We start from the raw sequence: 15,798 nt of genomic DNA on the forward strand, positions 1-15,798 counted from the left end.
ACCGGCTTTTTCCCTCGTGCAAGTGCAGGGGTGGTCGAACCACTTCCTCAATGGGTTGCTCTGTGACTGTCTGCTTTGGCTCGGCTCGCTTTGTAAGGATAAGTTCTGCTTCTGCTATGTTCTTCTTTTTCGGAGGCACTTCTTTAAGTTCTCAGCCATTTCTCAAGGTGACTGCCTTGCACTCCTTTGGATTCTTCTCAGTATCACTAGGAAGAGCACCCTGTGGTCTAACATTCTACATAATAGCCATCTTCCCTATCTGACGCTCAAGCTTATGAATAAATTTCTGCATCTCACTTTGAATTTTTTGATTCTGCTGCTGCGTTACTTGTGTTTGAGCGATAGGTTGCTTCGTAAATCTCTTCCAAGTTGCTAAATTTGGTGAGCTTGAGTTCTGTTGATAATTGTTCGGTTTGTGGAAGTCTGCTTCTCGAATGAGTCTTGTAATTATTTTCATAATAGTTCCCAATTTCTAATACCATGATTAACTTGCCCCAAAAATGAACGGACTGCGGATTCAATGGGCAATTGCTATAATCATAAGGCCCACCACAACTTACACATGCTGCCTGCTGAATATGTTGAACTGGTTGGATGTGCTGAGCTTGAGGAAATGCCCTCAACATTGCATTCGTAAGAGTACTTATATCAGCCCGAATAGCTGCAACATCATCAACTTGAAGAACTGACAACTTTACATGGTAACCCCAGGCTAGTTTCGTGATACTGCGCTGATGCCTTTTACGACATCATATCAAGGAGAGCTTCCATCGCTACATATGTTTTGTTTAAGATGCTGCTTGGTGAAGCATTCAACAAGGCCTTTGATTCATGGTTAAGTCCTTTTACAAAATAGTTTCCAATGATCTCCTTTGGCTGCGTATGTGTGTGGGCAATCTCTGAAATAACCCTTATACCTTTTCCAAGCGTGTGGCGAGAGATTCGAGAATCTTTACCGAGTGAAGTTAGCAATTCTTCCTTCTGACTCCTTTGTTTTCTTGGGTGAGAAAAACTCCGTCGATGAACTTATTTGATAATACCTCCCAAGAATTGATAGAACCTGCAGGCAGATTCGTCAACCATTCCCTCGCTTCACCAATCAATGGGAACAGAAATAAGGATAACTTCATATAATCATCGGGAACATCTCTATATTGAAAATTCTTGCTCAACTCCATGAGTTGCATCAAGTGCTTATACAGGTCTTCACTAGGCTTACCATTCTTGTACGTATCTTCTGCCCATGTTGTTCCTTCTTTCAGCTCAAAATTTTCGGTAATTTCTGGCTTAACGATAGCCTTAGCAATAGTTGCCAGACTAGGTCTAGCATAACAGGACAAAAGAATCCATTGTTCTTGTGCCCTCGCAGCCGCTCTTGCACCCTGTTCATCCCCATTTCCGTTTCTACCCCTTTCTGCCTCTTCGACGACAGTCTTGCTTAACGCTTAAATATCTTTCTGTACGTCTCTGTAAAAGTTAACTTTCGATTTCGGGATCAAGATCAACTAACAGTTTTCCTAAACTTCTAGTGCTTGGCATAAACCAGAGAAACCTGAAGTGACACAAGTAGACCAACAAAAATAATTAAAGACTTGAATAGAAAAACAAACTCAAATTAGAAAAACAGTAAATTTTTCTAAATCCCCGGCAACGGCGCCAAAAACTTGTTGCTCCCAAACGCACACGCAAGTACACGCGGTCGTACAAGTAATATAGGATTGTTAAGTCCAGATATCGATCCCACAGAGACTTAGATTCTACTGTTAATCTAATTCTAATTCGAATAGAACTATTCAAGAAAGTGAAAATCAAGGAGTTTGTTGTAACTAAACTAAAACTGAAAAGTAAACAATTTGTGATGGGTGATTTTGTGACTGAGAATATTTTGACAAAGATTGTAAGGTTTATCAGATGAGAGAAAGTTCCAGGATCATGGCTTTCGACAATCCAGTTGATCTTCAAACAATTCTACCTATCTTATTTTCTGGGTTACTAGTAGACGAGTTAATTATAACTTTATGAGTATCTTCCGAGTTGCTCATAAGATTGTAGATGCTACTATAATGCCTATACCACTGTCGCCGGAAGAGGTAATAAGAGGCGTATTTACTTCTCCGTATTTAACTAAGCAAGGCTAAAGGGATATTCCTATCCTCATTAGCAAAAAGATTATATCGAACAAGCCCTATTTATTCTTATTACGCGCTGCAAATTCCCTATCCTAGTTCAATTCGACACCATAATAGTGTCTAACCATTGTGCCGATAATTAAACAATTAAGATTAAGAATAAATAAGCAACCCCAAATATGAAAAATCAATAGATAATAATTGTCATCAAACCAACTTTCAAGTCTTACGCCACAACCCTAGAATTAAGAAGTTAGCTACTCCTGATTCGATCATAGAAAAAAGAATTCATGATTGACTTAGGGTTTATGAAGATAGAAGTAAAAACAGGGAAGAAAGGGGTTAATGATGGCTTACAAGTTTCTCAAATTATCTCAGCATACCGTTCTCAACCCTTCAAATAAGTATTTATAGTCTAGGAATTTAATGACTCAAGAATAGACAAAATCCTAATTAAATTCGGACAGGTTGAGCCCGTCCCGTGCGGCGCCCACGTTTTGTCCTTGGGCTCGGCACGGACCACTTGATGATTTTAGATTATGAATGGGCCAAGTCCGCCACGCGTGGGACTTTTATTTCTTGCAACTTAAACTTCACGTGCTGGCCCCGTGCTACTTGTCTGGCACATATGCTTCCTTCAGTTCAATTTTTTTCTCTTTTAGTTTATCACTTGTGGTCTTCGACTCGCCACCTTGTGTAATCATTATATGCTCTAAAATCAACCACTGTTAGCTTAGTTTTCCATCGTTTGTATTCATAGTGCGTATACACATGAAAGATAACAACATAAGCCCAAATACTACGATTTCATCATAGATTAAGTGATAAAGTTCATAAGAATAGGATGTAAAATGGCACGAAACATGATATTTGTGCCAAATATCAGTGTATGAATAAACCCTTCAAAAATGATTTTTCTAATTTCCTAAAAATTAGGTGGCGACTCTTTTAAAACAAAGTCAGAAAGAGGACCAACGATTTTGAAGTAGCTTTTTCGAGCGCTAACCTCGCCCGCGAAAATGCGAACCGTAATAGATGACGACTCTGCTGGGGACTTAAACGATCAAACCATAAGGATTTCAATATAATGTGGGTATATTTTCTTTAACTTTTTATGTGTTTACTTTCCCGCAATTATCATCTGTTATTGCATGCATATCATAACTCCGTCACTCCTGGCATTTATTTTACACTTTGTTCCAAAGGCGACTTCGTGCAGCATACGGTCGTACCTTCATTATAAAACCTAAATGTTTCTTTTGGAACCGTTATGAGGCGAGGTTAGTTCGTGATCATCCAATAGCCCTAACGGTTCAGCCCCAGTTGTTCGCTCGGGTTCCAGGTCTTTTGTGAAAAGCCCACTCTAGTAAAACTAGGATAGAGCTAAGCCAAATCCTTACTGAACTAGAGCATTTATGCCTAGATGAGCTTTGGGTATCTCAGACCTACCTAAAGCTCATTAAGAGAGACCATCATGTGTTCGGACGGTGTATCACCCGAAGAGCACCGCATCTCATTTATGTGCTATGTGGGAGCATGTTTTGTGCCTATGTGATCAACCATTGAATTGTAGAGATGGTGGAATCTTAAACGTCATTACATTTTGTAGATGGAAGAAATGAATCCGTTTTGACATAGTTCTAGGGCTCGAATCTATTGAGAGTTTGGTGGTAATGGTTAGGTGACACTCATAGAAGGACGGTTAATTGCACCCTAAGTCACCTACCATCTATCATGACGATGAAGGGTCGTCCAGAACTAATAGAGGTGTTAGCAGGACATTGGGATGATAAGGAAATGTTGTTCCGCTTCGGTGATATAGAGATGACTTTGACCCTAGAGGAGATTAGGGATGCTATAGACAACAATGGAACTTGTCTAAGGAGACGACACAAACCAGATCACAACCAGAGATCCACAGTCGGCCAAATCATGAAGTTTCTTGCATTGACTGAGGCGCCCTGGGCACGAGGACCCACTGTAGCCTTTAGGGATCTGTATTGAAAATTCAGATATATAACAGGATATACTCTGTATCAGAGAAAGTTCAAGAGTAGAGAAGAATGGGAAACTGTCAGACCTTTGGCGTTCGCCATAGCCTTGCTAGGCACTATGATGTTTCCACAAGACGAATCGTTGGCCATAGACACCCGAGTGATCTACTTGGCTCACATTATCTTCTATGGTATAACTAAGAATCAGAAAACGAGGTATTTTGACCTGGCACCCATCATCCTGGCGGATATTTTTTGGGCTTTAGACAAATACCGGAATAAAACTTGATACTTCCAAGAATGTAACATGTTATTACAATGGTAGATTATCAAACACATCAACATGGCTAAAGAAGTCCAGTATCTAAGCAATCACAATAGGATAGACTGCCTTACAAATTATTGCCCGAATCTTGGTTATATGTCTAAAGGGGCGTGGGCCCTCTTCTTTGAGGAGCTGATTAAATATAACGTCCAGAGGATGTTTCCTGACTTCATATCCAAAATTGTGGTGGTTCGGGGTAAGAATTGCCCCTTCGTGCCATTAGTAGGGGTTCAAAAAATTCGTCCTTATCTCGGGTTTTAAGGCAATTTGGTAGGAGGCAAGTGATACCTCTGGTAGGAAATCTTGAGCATTTTATCATTGAGTACACAGAGCAGAAAATCAAGAATGATGGGGTGATCCTCAGAGAGTGGAATGGTCGGGTGAGTTGGGGCCCAGATACTTTATCTCCAGACAGGTTTGAGGTAGAGTGTGACCCAGGGCATCATGAATGGCTATAGGGATACTTGTCCCGTGCATCCATCCCAGGGCCTATACTTCCTCACGATTCCCGGGAAGAAGAGTGTTTGAAAGAATGTCTGGAAAGCACAGATGAGCATTTGGCCAAGATTTTAGAAGAAACAGATCTGGTGATAATCAGGATGGAGATGTACCAAGCACGACTTCAAATTCAGACCACCCTTCGGAGAGTCAAGAAGGCCAAGACAAGCCAGGCCTCGACATCAGCCGCTGGAGGAGAGCCTTGCTGATTTATTGCTTTATATCAAGCCCCATGTCGGCTTCATCATCTTTGTAATCCCTTTAGGGAAGATATTTTATTATTTATTAAATTATGATGATTTTTCGGGGCAATGGTTCATCTTCACAAATGGCACTTGCATGTTTCAAGCGATTAAGAGAGCCTTGACTTAAAAGGTGTAACGACCCTTCCGGTCGTTATGGAAAATGTAGGATCACCCCACCAAATAGAACCTTTCTAAGGGTAGAACGAGCTAATAGAAACTCGGTTGTATAAGTCTAAGAACTGAAAACTTTCCTTGTTTGTGATTGTCATTTGATTTTGTCCAGTCCATCGGGAGAGGGGGGGTGATGTAGGAAATTAGAACTTCATTGGGAATTTCGAGGCCACAGGTTGACTCGTATGATGTTTTTATGTATACATGCATGTTTTGTTTGTGTTTGTGAGGCCTCGGATGAAATGTTGGGTGATAGAGTGGAAAACTGGGAAAAATTGTGAGCTTACTACCCAAATGGTACTGCTGCTATGGGTGGGTACCGCTACGGTGGCACCGCTATAGCAGTGAGTCCCTCACCGCCAGCGGTCATTCCTTGTTCGTGTGTCCGCTGAAGCGGGCAATGGCCCGCTATGGCAATGTCGCCATAGTGGGATATGGCTCGCCATAGCGGGGTATGGCTCACCATAGCGAAGGTCAAATTCTCTTTCGATATAGCGGGCACTTGGCCACTATAGCGAGACCACTGCAGTGGTGGTTTGACCGCCGCAGCGGTCGACGGGAGCAAACACTTAGTTTTGAATTCTTTATTCATAAAACTCTAACACAGTTCCCCACAAGTACCTAGGGCGAAATTTTAAGCTAAGGCAAAACTATTCTTGAGAGGCAAGTCTCATCCATCCCTTTCAATCATTACGTATCATCTTCATGATTATCATCCCTTTTATGGGTCTACAATTGGTAAATTAGTGATAGTAACCCTAGAACCTAATAAACCTTCTATACTTGATGGGTTATGATTGTTATCACTTATTTATCATCTAATGGCTTGGGTTAACTCCTCTTAATCATGAATTGAACCTTTAGAGCCATGAACTAAGTGAATTGAGACTTAGGGTTTCATAAAAATGGTAGCTTGACCATGGAAACTGCTTGTAAATGATGTGTTGATCAAATATTGTTATAAATTGATGGTTAGTGGTTACTAAGGCCTTGTTAGGTTGTTTTACACCTATAAATTATTCACCCATTGGAATGGGGCTAAAGGGAAGGGTGTCTTGCATTGATTTTCTAACTAGAGTATTTGTGACTCATTGAGCATTCTAATTTCTAGAATTTGAGCATTCCGAGGCTTTGAGGAAGGAAAAAGCTGTAGCGGAGTGATTCGCGTTGTTCTAGCTCTACATTTGAGGTAGGTTACGGTCTACTTGAGTTAAACTTTGATTAGTAGATTGTATGTGTTATGAATTTAATTGGAGAAAGCATGTCTAGTCTTCCTGCATGATGTATGTGTGGTTAAACCCCTATATGCAATTGATTGAGTGTGGGCTTCGTTCCACAATTCATTGTGTTGAACCTATAGTTGATGTTGTTGTGATGAGAAGTTAATATGATCTTCTCGGTGAAATTGTGATACAAAGTGATGATTTGAGCATTGATAATACTATTATGTATAGTTTATGAAAAGGCACACTTGACAGAAATGAGGATGTGACCTAGATTATGGGCTCGTGGTCTGAGGTTCGTTTTGAAAATGAGTGATACATTGATGTGGACCACGTCCAAGGTTCTTTCTGGAGCAGAGGATTTATGGCTCGGGTACGATGAGTATCCAGAATAAGTGGTACATGGAGACCATGGGTCCCCTGCAGGTCATGAATACTGAGCAATGGCATCAGTTAGCATGTGTGTATAGTGAGTATGTGGTTATTATTGATGGACTTGTTCCCGTTTGTTGTTCTGTTGATTGACTCTTGATATCCTTGGATGACTTGATTCGTAATATTCTTGGTTGACTTGTTGTTGGGTTATGGATTTCGTGTTGTTGGTTGGCTTGTTTATTTTATTGATTTTATGATGTATGCATGATACTAATCTTAGTCGGCCTATGATATCTACCGGTACATAGTGTTTGTACTGATACTACCTTGCTGCATTCTTTTGAGTGCAGATTGTGATCCAGAGACTGCTACCCGTCCTCATATCTAGCGTTGAGGCCGTTGCTGACAGATTTAGGGTGAGCTTCTATCCATGCCAGGCCACCCGAAGATCTTCTTTTATGATGTCTATTTCTACTCTAGACATTGTGGATTATTTGTTAGACAGATTCCATTCCTTAGACATGTTTTAGATTAGAGTCCTTGTACGATGGCTTTCGGATTTTGGGGATTTGTAATAGTTAGAACTTGCACATTTACTTCATTATTTTTATGGCATGACTTATTTTGATTTTCTTGTGCTTGAATGAGTAATAACTGATTGAATTGGCTAATATAAAAACGGGCTTGAATGAATAGATGACTTATGTGTTGGTTCGCCCACTAGGAGTTAGTGTGGGTGCTAGTTATGGCGGGTTGGGTCGTGACAAAAGGCCTTAGGAATGCAAATAGTATAAATATCTACAAATTACATGAATGCTTGCTACGTGCTTCACATGCCTATTTGCTATGTTTGTTATCATATATTAAGGTTTGAGTACATTTGATCCGATGATCTAACCTACATACCAAAAGAAAAAATCCCAAAGCTTAAAACTTATCCAAATTTATTTCCACAAAAAGTTGACTTGCAATGGAAAACCAAGGAGAACAAGAAACACGGACTCCAGGAGAGACAGCTAAGATACTGAGAGACAAGGTACTACAAATGGAGAAGCACCTCCAAGAAATAGGGAGAAAAATTGAGGAAGTGGACAGATTGCTGGAGATGGTTGGGAACCCGCCAGAGGGCATACCCCAAGAACAATACTATGGGAATGTCCCGGAAGAAGTAAGGGAATTAGTGCTGAACTATATACCTTTGGAGAGGAGGCCTATGACGCCTAGAGAGGGGACTCCGGAAGGAGTGAATGAAAACCAAGGAGCTAGATCAGACCCATGGGTGACAGAATTGGACCCGCAAGAAGAGTTGGAGCCTCAACAGGAAGCCTCCGAACCCACTGTTACGGTTCTCTTTTACGCGGGTAAGGCATAAAAGTTACTGCGAGGTTGTTGGTGCTCTAATTGGATTTTCGTATTTTTTAGAGTCGCCACCTAATTTATTATGGAAAATTAGGAAAACCGGGTTTAAAGATTTTTCTAAAATAAGTAAAAATCTTTTGGACTAAAGTTCGAGGTAAGGGTTTTGGTGATCCCCTAGTGAAGGTTTTACGCACCCTAGTATTAAAGATCAAACAGAATACGGTTGACCTACGAGCTTCAATGTATGATTAATGTACTTATTTGTTTAGAAGTGTTTAGAAATTTCATTTCATTTCATTTATATCATGGTTTCAAGGAAAAATTCGGCAAAAAATCCCCTTATAAAATGGGGTTTTTGGTTTTAAAAATTCACATAAATGTTCAACTCACTTTACTGCCGGACTAGGACTCACCCGGGATTTCTCCCGAGTAGAGTCGCTACTATTCTAGTCCTAATAGAATGGGTTTAGTTCTTATGAGTTATATATATATATATATATATATATATATATATATATATATATATATATATATATAAGTTTTATGAAAAAATCAGTTTTGTTTATTAATTTTATTTATTGAAGCCATAGGTCAATAATATTCTAAGTATAAATCCATTTTATCCTCATACTTAGTCCAAAAATGTATTTCAGTCCAATAAATCTTTGGGCCAACAATAAAAAATGTTTGAGTTAAAAACGGTCCATTTCCTCCAATTTTACCAAGCCTAAAATTTCCAGTTTTCAAGTCATTTTTAGGTTATGCGCAATATAAAAAGCCTCAAGGCCCATTTTGCTATCAAAGATAAGCCACATTTCCCATTTTTCATCACAATTCATTTCTTAGTTTGATACAAACTCACAAATAATTCAAGCTAATGGGCTGAAGGGCCGAAATCATTTCTACCTTCTTTTAAAATGAATTGTTCCCAGATTTTTGTTGCAAAAGCCCAAAACTTGCCAATTAGCCATTTGAGAAAAGAACAATTTACTTTATTCAAAAAAAGTATGAGTTGATTATTAAAATTAGCAAAATCAGATTAAATGCCAATTTTAGTCATGCAAAAATCAGAATTAACCGAGTTTGAAAATGTTTTGAGCGACTTCCTAAAATACTAAGCGTTGATTTCCTAAGTTCTACACATGCATAGGGGTTTCATTATTCACATGTTTGATGTACAATGTATACATATCAAGTAAAAGTAGAGAGGGGAAGGAAAATATTTCTTTTCAAGATGGGCCTACCCAAGCGCATCGTGCCATTTTCACCCATTGGCTGGGCCTTCAAACATATTAGCTTCACTTTCCCATTTGTTGTCAGACACGGACTCAATCAAGAGAAAGTCTTGCCAGTGAGTTTATGCGATAGGAATGCCCCGAAGAATGGTATTTCATGCAAGCAAAGAGAGGGGAAACGTGGATTAGAAAATATCTAAACAAAACTGAACTTAATGAAGAACCTTTAGTGTAGCACACAAAGTCACACAATTCTAAAACTATATTCTACACTTAATAGAAAACTTGATTGAAAATATACGCACTCGTATGGACTGAGACAACAAAGGAGCAGACCCAAAATTACAAAGCTGCAGGTAGGGGTGTTCAAACGAGACCGAAAAACCGATCCGAACCGATAAACCAAGTCAAACCGATTTAATAAACCGAAAACCGGCTCGGTTTGGTTTGGTTTGGTTTTAGATTTTTAAAAACCGATAACATTTGATTTGGTTTGGTGTTACCCATAAAAAAACCGAACCAAACCGAACCGATAAATATGTACATATTTAAAATATTATATATATTTATATATGTTAATTAAACTTTATCTATTTTTTAACTTCTTCATAATTTAGGACCATTCCAAGAGAAAAGTCTAGCCCATGTTCCCCAAGCCCATTTACGTTTAAAGTAAAATAAAAATTACTTTTTTTTATTTTAATGCCACTAAGTAGAACTTAGTGGGTGTTATTTTATTGAACTAAATAATACAACTTACAAAGCAAAAGAAAAGTACAAAACGTAAAGTGCACCAAATGAAATGAAAAGCCACTTTCCTATTCCTCTTCTATGCCATTCCCTCGTTAGATTTTAGTTCCCTCCTCTTATTTCCTCCCAAACCCTACCTCTATGCCTCCCTCACAATAACAATTAAGTACAAGAAGCTTTAATCCCTGTAAGTCTGTAACTTTTTCTTCCCTTTTCTTTTTTGGTACAAAAAGCTTTAATCCCTATAAGTCTGTAACTTTTTCTTCCCTTTTCTTTTTTGGTTACTTTTTGTATGTTCCCTACTCTTTGTTTGTGTAATTATTTTTGTGTATTTGAAGTTTTATTTGAATGAATTGCTTCTCTAGTCTTTCATCTTGTATGTGTTTTTATTTTATTTCTCTCGTTATTTTTTTAGATTTTTCCACTGATTTAGGTTTTTTCTGTTGATTTAGTTTTTATCTAATGATTTTGGATTTCTCTATTTATTTAGATTTTTGGATACTTTTTTTTCAAACTAGATGGAAACTACAACTACTCAAAAAGAGGTGGAGCCAGGTGGGTAACCAACAAAGTATCTCCAACTATTTTGCTGGAACCTGAGCTTGACGGTGATAAAACTCGTGATATTACTCCCAATCATGCTAAAAAGCGGAAACAAACAACTCTTTGCGACCCTGATCGTAGCCTTGTGAGTAGTGACAGGAGAACATCCGGCGTTTGGAAACACTATTACGAATATCTTGATAAATGGGGTAAGAAAAGGGCGAAATGTAACTACTGTACTAGTAACTTTGCTTCTGAAAGTACAAATGGGACCTCAACGCTATGGAGACATTTAAATGAGGTTTGTACTAATTCCCCTCTTAGAATTATTGACAGAAATCAATCAAGAATCAAGGTAGTTAAAAAAGGGGAACAAGCATATAGTACATGTACTGTAGAAAAGGTTGTGATTAACGTCAATGAGATTAGGAGAGCCATTCTTTGAGTTTGTCATTATTGACAACAACCTTTTAAAGTTGTTGAAGGGGAAGTTTTAGGAGATTAATGGCAGTTACTTTGCCTAATTTTCAATTACCTTCTCGCTTGATACACTGAACAATGTTTGAAAATATATCAAGAGGAGAAAGAAAAGCTTAAAAAGCTTATTCATAATCAACGTGTATGTGTTGCTAGTGATACGTGGACATCACTTCAAAATCTAACTTATATGGTTGTCACTGCCCATTGATCGATGATGAGTGGAATCTGAAAAGAAAATTCTCAACTTTTTCCAAACATCAGCATCATAAGGGCGAGACAATTGCTAAGGGATTGAGGCGTGCTTATTTGATTGGGAAATTGAGAACATATTCACGGTGACCTTAGATAATGCAATCTGCTAATGATTCTGAATTAAACACTTGAAGAGAAGAATTGAGGATTGGAAAGGAGGCATCTTAGGAAATGAGTTCTTACATGTTAGATGTAATGCTCATATTCTAAATTTGATCGTGAAAGAAGGACTCGGTGAACAAAATGAGTCTATTTCTCGGGTAAGAAATGCTATCAAATATGTTAAGTCCTCAGCTGGAAGGTTTGATTCCTTTAAGTCGTTTGTCGAGAAGGTTAAGATTGACACTCATGGTCTTTTGACTTTAGATATTGAGACTAAAGTGGAACTCCACATATATGATGCTAGATACGGTGGAAAATTTGAAAAAGGCATTTTCAAGAATGTATGATGATGATCACAAGTACCTCAAGTATTGTTTAGAAACAAATAATGTGGGAAGGCATCCATCGATAGACGATTGGAAGAATGTTAAAGTTTTCATTAAGTTCCTTGAGATTTTCTACCAGGTAACTTTGAAATTCTCAGGAACTTCATATGTTACTTCCAATTCTTTCTTCCATGAGATCTTTAATCTTCAAAGATAATTTGCAAATATGTTCGTAGTGAAGATTCTATTTTGAGTGGCATGGCTAAAAGATGGAGCTTAAATTTAACAAATATTTTGGGGTACTTTTGAAAGTATGAACAAGTTATTATTCATTCTTTGTTGTTTTGGATCCTCGATACAAGTTGAAATATATGGAATATCTGTTTAAAAACTCTTATGGTTATTTGGTGGGAGCCGAAAAATCGAAAAAGGTGATGGATACTTTGAGTCGCTTGTATGATTACTACATGAGTTCTTTTTGTGGGACTCATACCGATAAAATTGGTGGTCAAACAAGCTTGAATGATGAAATTGATACCATGCATAGTGACGAGATGTGGCAATCACAATGGGAGAAATATTTGGCAGATGAAGACAATACTGAAAATAAATCAGAACTTGAGAAGTACTTGGTAGATGATTTGGAAAAGACCAAAGAGTTAGATATTTTGGCTTGGTGGAAAGTTTCTTCGGCTAGATATCCAATTATTTCTAGGATGGCAAGAGATGTTCTTTCTATTCCTATTTCTACTGTTGCTTCTGAATCAGCTTTTAGCACCGGTGGTCGGATTCTTGACTCTTATCGAAGTTCTTTATCACCAAAGACAGTAGAAGCTCTTATTTGCACTCAACAATGGTTAAGATCAACTTCCAAAGAATGCAAGCTTGAAGATCTTTTAGAAGAAATTCAGAAACTTGAGATAGTTGAAAAAGGTAAATTTACACATTTAACTCTTTATGAATATGTCTTTTATGTTTTAAAAAAGTTTTAGCGCCTACTTTGTTAAACTTTTTTCTTTCTTTTTTCAGAATATGCTGGCACAACCTTGAGCATTGATTAGTTTGGATGTTGCAATTGAAATTCGTAGTGCAACTGTTTTGCTCTTTGGTAGTTAATTTTCAGGTTTTTGCTGCTGCTTCACCAGAAGTGCTTTTGGATTATGCTATTGACTTGTTTTTTGTATTTAATCACACTTTTATGCAAGCAATTAAGTGATCTTTCTCTGGTGACAGTTGGGTATATGGTTCTTTTGTGTTGATCATTCGGAGGACTGTTTAAAGACCTTGTTATTTTGCTCAACTTGATTAATGAAAAAGTAATGTATATAATTAACCTTTTATGGGCTAGCCTTCTTAATTTTGTTGCTGTGGAGATTGTACTACTATGTAGTAGTTGCTATCTTCCTCGTGGTGGAAATTTTGTAATTTCTTTCGAGGCTATTTTTGCATATGCTGCTATGCTGATCCGTGCTTTCAGTTTTCTTTCAAATAGTTTCATCTTGGAGGAAGGTAAAGTAGCAAGTTTTCTATTGGCCACACTGGAATGCTTCAATTACGTCGTTTTAAAGTGAAAAAAATGATGCTTCTTGAAGGACTTCTTTTTTTACGAAGTGGTTCCTTTTCTCGGTTAGGTATTGAACTTGACAGTGAAAACAATTTGTCAATTCTTTATTTTTGAAGGCATTTCCTTCGTGGACCGTAGGAGTTGAACAATCCACCAACTTATGGATTTATGTTGCTGATATCTTGCCCTTTTTAGTGCTTATCATTTTAGCTCATATACTTTACTAGAACATCAGACATAGTTCCAGTGGACATATTCAGGTTTGTTATTATTGGAACCATATTTGCTTCTTCTCTTATAGCTCTAGTTGGGCTTTAGATGGTAACTTATTTAGCTTATATACTTTTCTTAATCCTCACTATCTTTGAACGAGTTCGAATATCTTTGAAGATTAATGACGGTTGCTTTGAAATTCTATTGATTTGCATGTATGAAGGTAGTATATATTTGACATGAGCCGGATGGAGCATACGGGTAATGATAAGGATTCATATATCCATCCCATATGGGCAAATAACAAGTGCAAGTTTGTAAATAAGTTTGTCAATTTTTTTGCATTATAAAATATATTATTACAACCGGAAAAACCGAACCAAACCGATAAAAAACAAACAGAAACCGATAAAAACCGAAACCGATAGAATTTATACTATAATGGTTTGGTTTGGTTTGAATATTAAAAAAAACCGCCTTAAATGGTTTGGTTTGGTTTTAGCCAAAAACCGAGTCAAACCGGACCATGAACACCTCTAGCTGCAGGCTCAATATATTAAAGCCCATATGAATTGTGCTAACAGAGAAGCAGGCCCAATATTAGAAATAGATAGAAACAAGGTCCGCAAAGTCATCTGCCTAAATAAACACTATCACACAAACAAATATGCATAATTTATCAGCCAATAGACCATGGATATATGCCTATGGAGATGCGAAATATCTCAAAAAGGAAAGCTTTCACCCCCTTATTCCTGATGTCGCACAATATCCAAGGGTTTTCTAGGAACTCCAAGAATGGCAGACACCAGGGAAGGCTCAAGCTTGATCCCCAAGTGCTATTTTATTTCCCCACTTATGTATTGAATCCATAATAGATAGGAAAAGAATTGTCCAAGACTTGGGTTTTATCTTATGGTAAGAGAGACTAATTATGATATTCCATGCACACAATACACAATCCTAGGATCAATCAATTAACATAATGCAAAGGTATGGATCAAAGCACAAATGGCCCCAAAACTGGACCAAGACTTAAAGAAATAAGGAAAGCATAAGGCTCCAAACACCAGTCGCAAAAGGAAGTCACATAAATAAACAAATGAGAGCCCAATCATATTAGGATAGATAAAAGCCCAATGCGAAACTAAGTATTGATTAAAATAAAGAAAAGGTTTTCATTCACATGGGTGGTATACCTCAGTTAATCAGATATACAACCTTTGAATACCAGAGACATATCAGGCTATATATTACCTGATATACTGGGGTATATTTCCAACTCAAATCCCAACTATAAATGATATATAACAGATAAAAAGCAAGACTTTGTGGCAACACTTGATTTATACATATCAAACCAAATCAGTGCACATCCCAACTTTCTCATGGAAAAAAAAAGAAGGAAAAACCAACAATTCCAATTCATGATTATTGTTTAAGTGAGACCTTCTTAGTTATACAGAGTGTTTGCCTTACCCGAATATGAAACATAATCATCAAGTGACTTGCCTTATTCTTTGCCATAAGTCAAATATTAACCTTCAAACAGAACCATCATGGAAAACAGTCTCAAAGGAAGGCATGATTCCAAAGTTCAATTCCATAGTATATTGAACTGATTGCTTAACAAGTTTGCAAATAATTAGTTTGATTACTAGAGGTCCTTTATTGTCATGTGCGGGATTCATTTGTCCTAACAACTTCCAAGTAGATAGACTAATGATCAAATAACACCAAGTAGGTTCATAGATGACTCAGAAACTTAGACTTTGCAAAATAGAGTGAAGCCAAGCTTTTTCACAGGTTTGAATGATCAGACAAGTCATAAGGACCACTTAAAGTCTTCAAAGAACCACACCTTTATCTTTTAAAATTATACAGAGGCACAAACAAGCAACATGGTAAAAATGAAAATGGGGAGTATGCCTTTGACAGTGTTCTACTAGTGGACCACAAATACTCAAGTTGGCAAAGATACATAAACCAAAGGGACCAAAACCAAGCAAACAAA

The 15,798-nt window shown here is 37.6% G+C and overlaps 1 long non-coding RNA gene across 1 annotated transcript; it reads left to right on the plus strand.

The window, feature by feature from the left end:
- The first annotated feature begins 10,371 nt into the window (after positions 1-10,371).
- LOC132032446 (uncharacterized) lies at positions 10,372-11,645 on the plus strand. The gene is made up of 3 exons (XR_009408446.1): positions 10,372-10,491; positions 10,823-11,083; positions 11,616-11,645. It is a non-coding gene; the product is annotated as an uncharacterized LOC132032446 (long non-coding RNA).
- The last annotated feature ends 4,153 nt before the right edge of the window (positions 11,646-15,798 follow it).

This window comes from Lycium ferocissimum, chromosome 10 (assembly GCF_029784015.1).
Source record: "Lycium ferocissimum isolate CSIRO_LF1 chromosome 10, AGI_CSIRO_Lferr_CH_V1, whole genome shotgun sequence".
NCBI lineage: Eukaryota > Viridiplantae > Streptophyta > Magnoliopsida > Solanales > Solanaceae > Lycium > Lycium ferocissimum.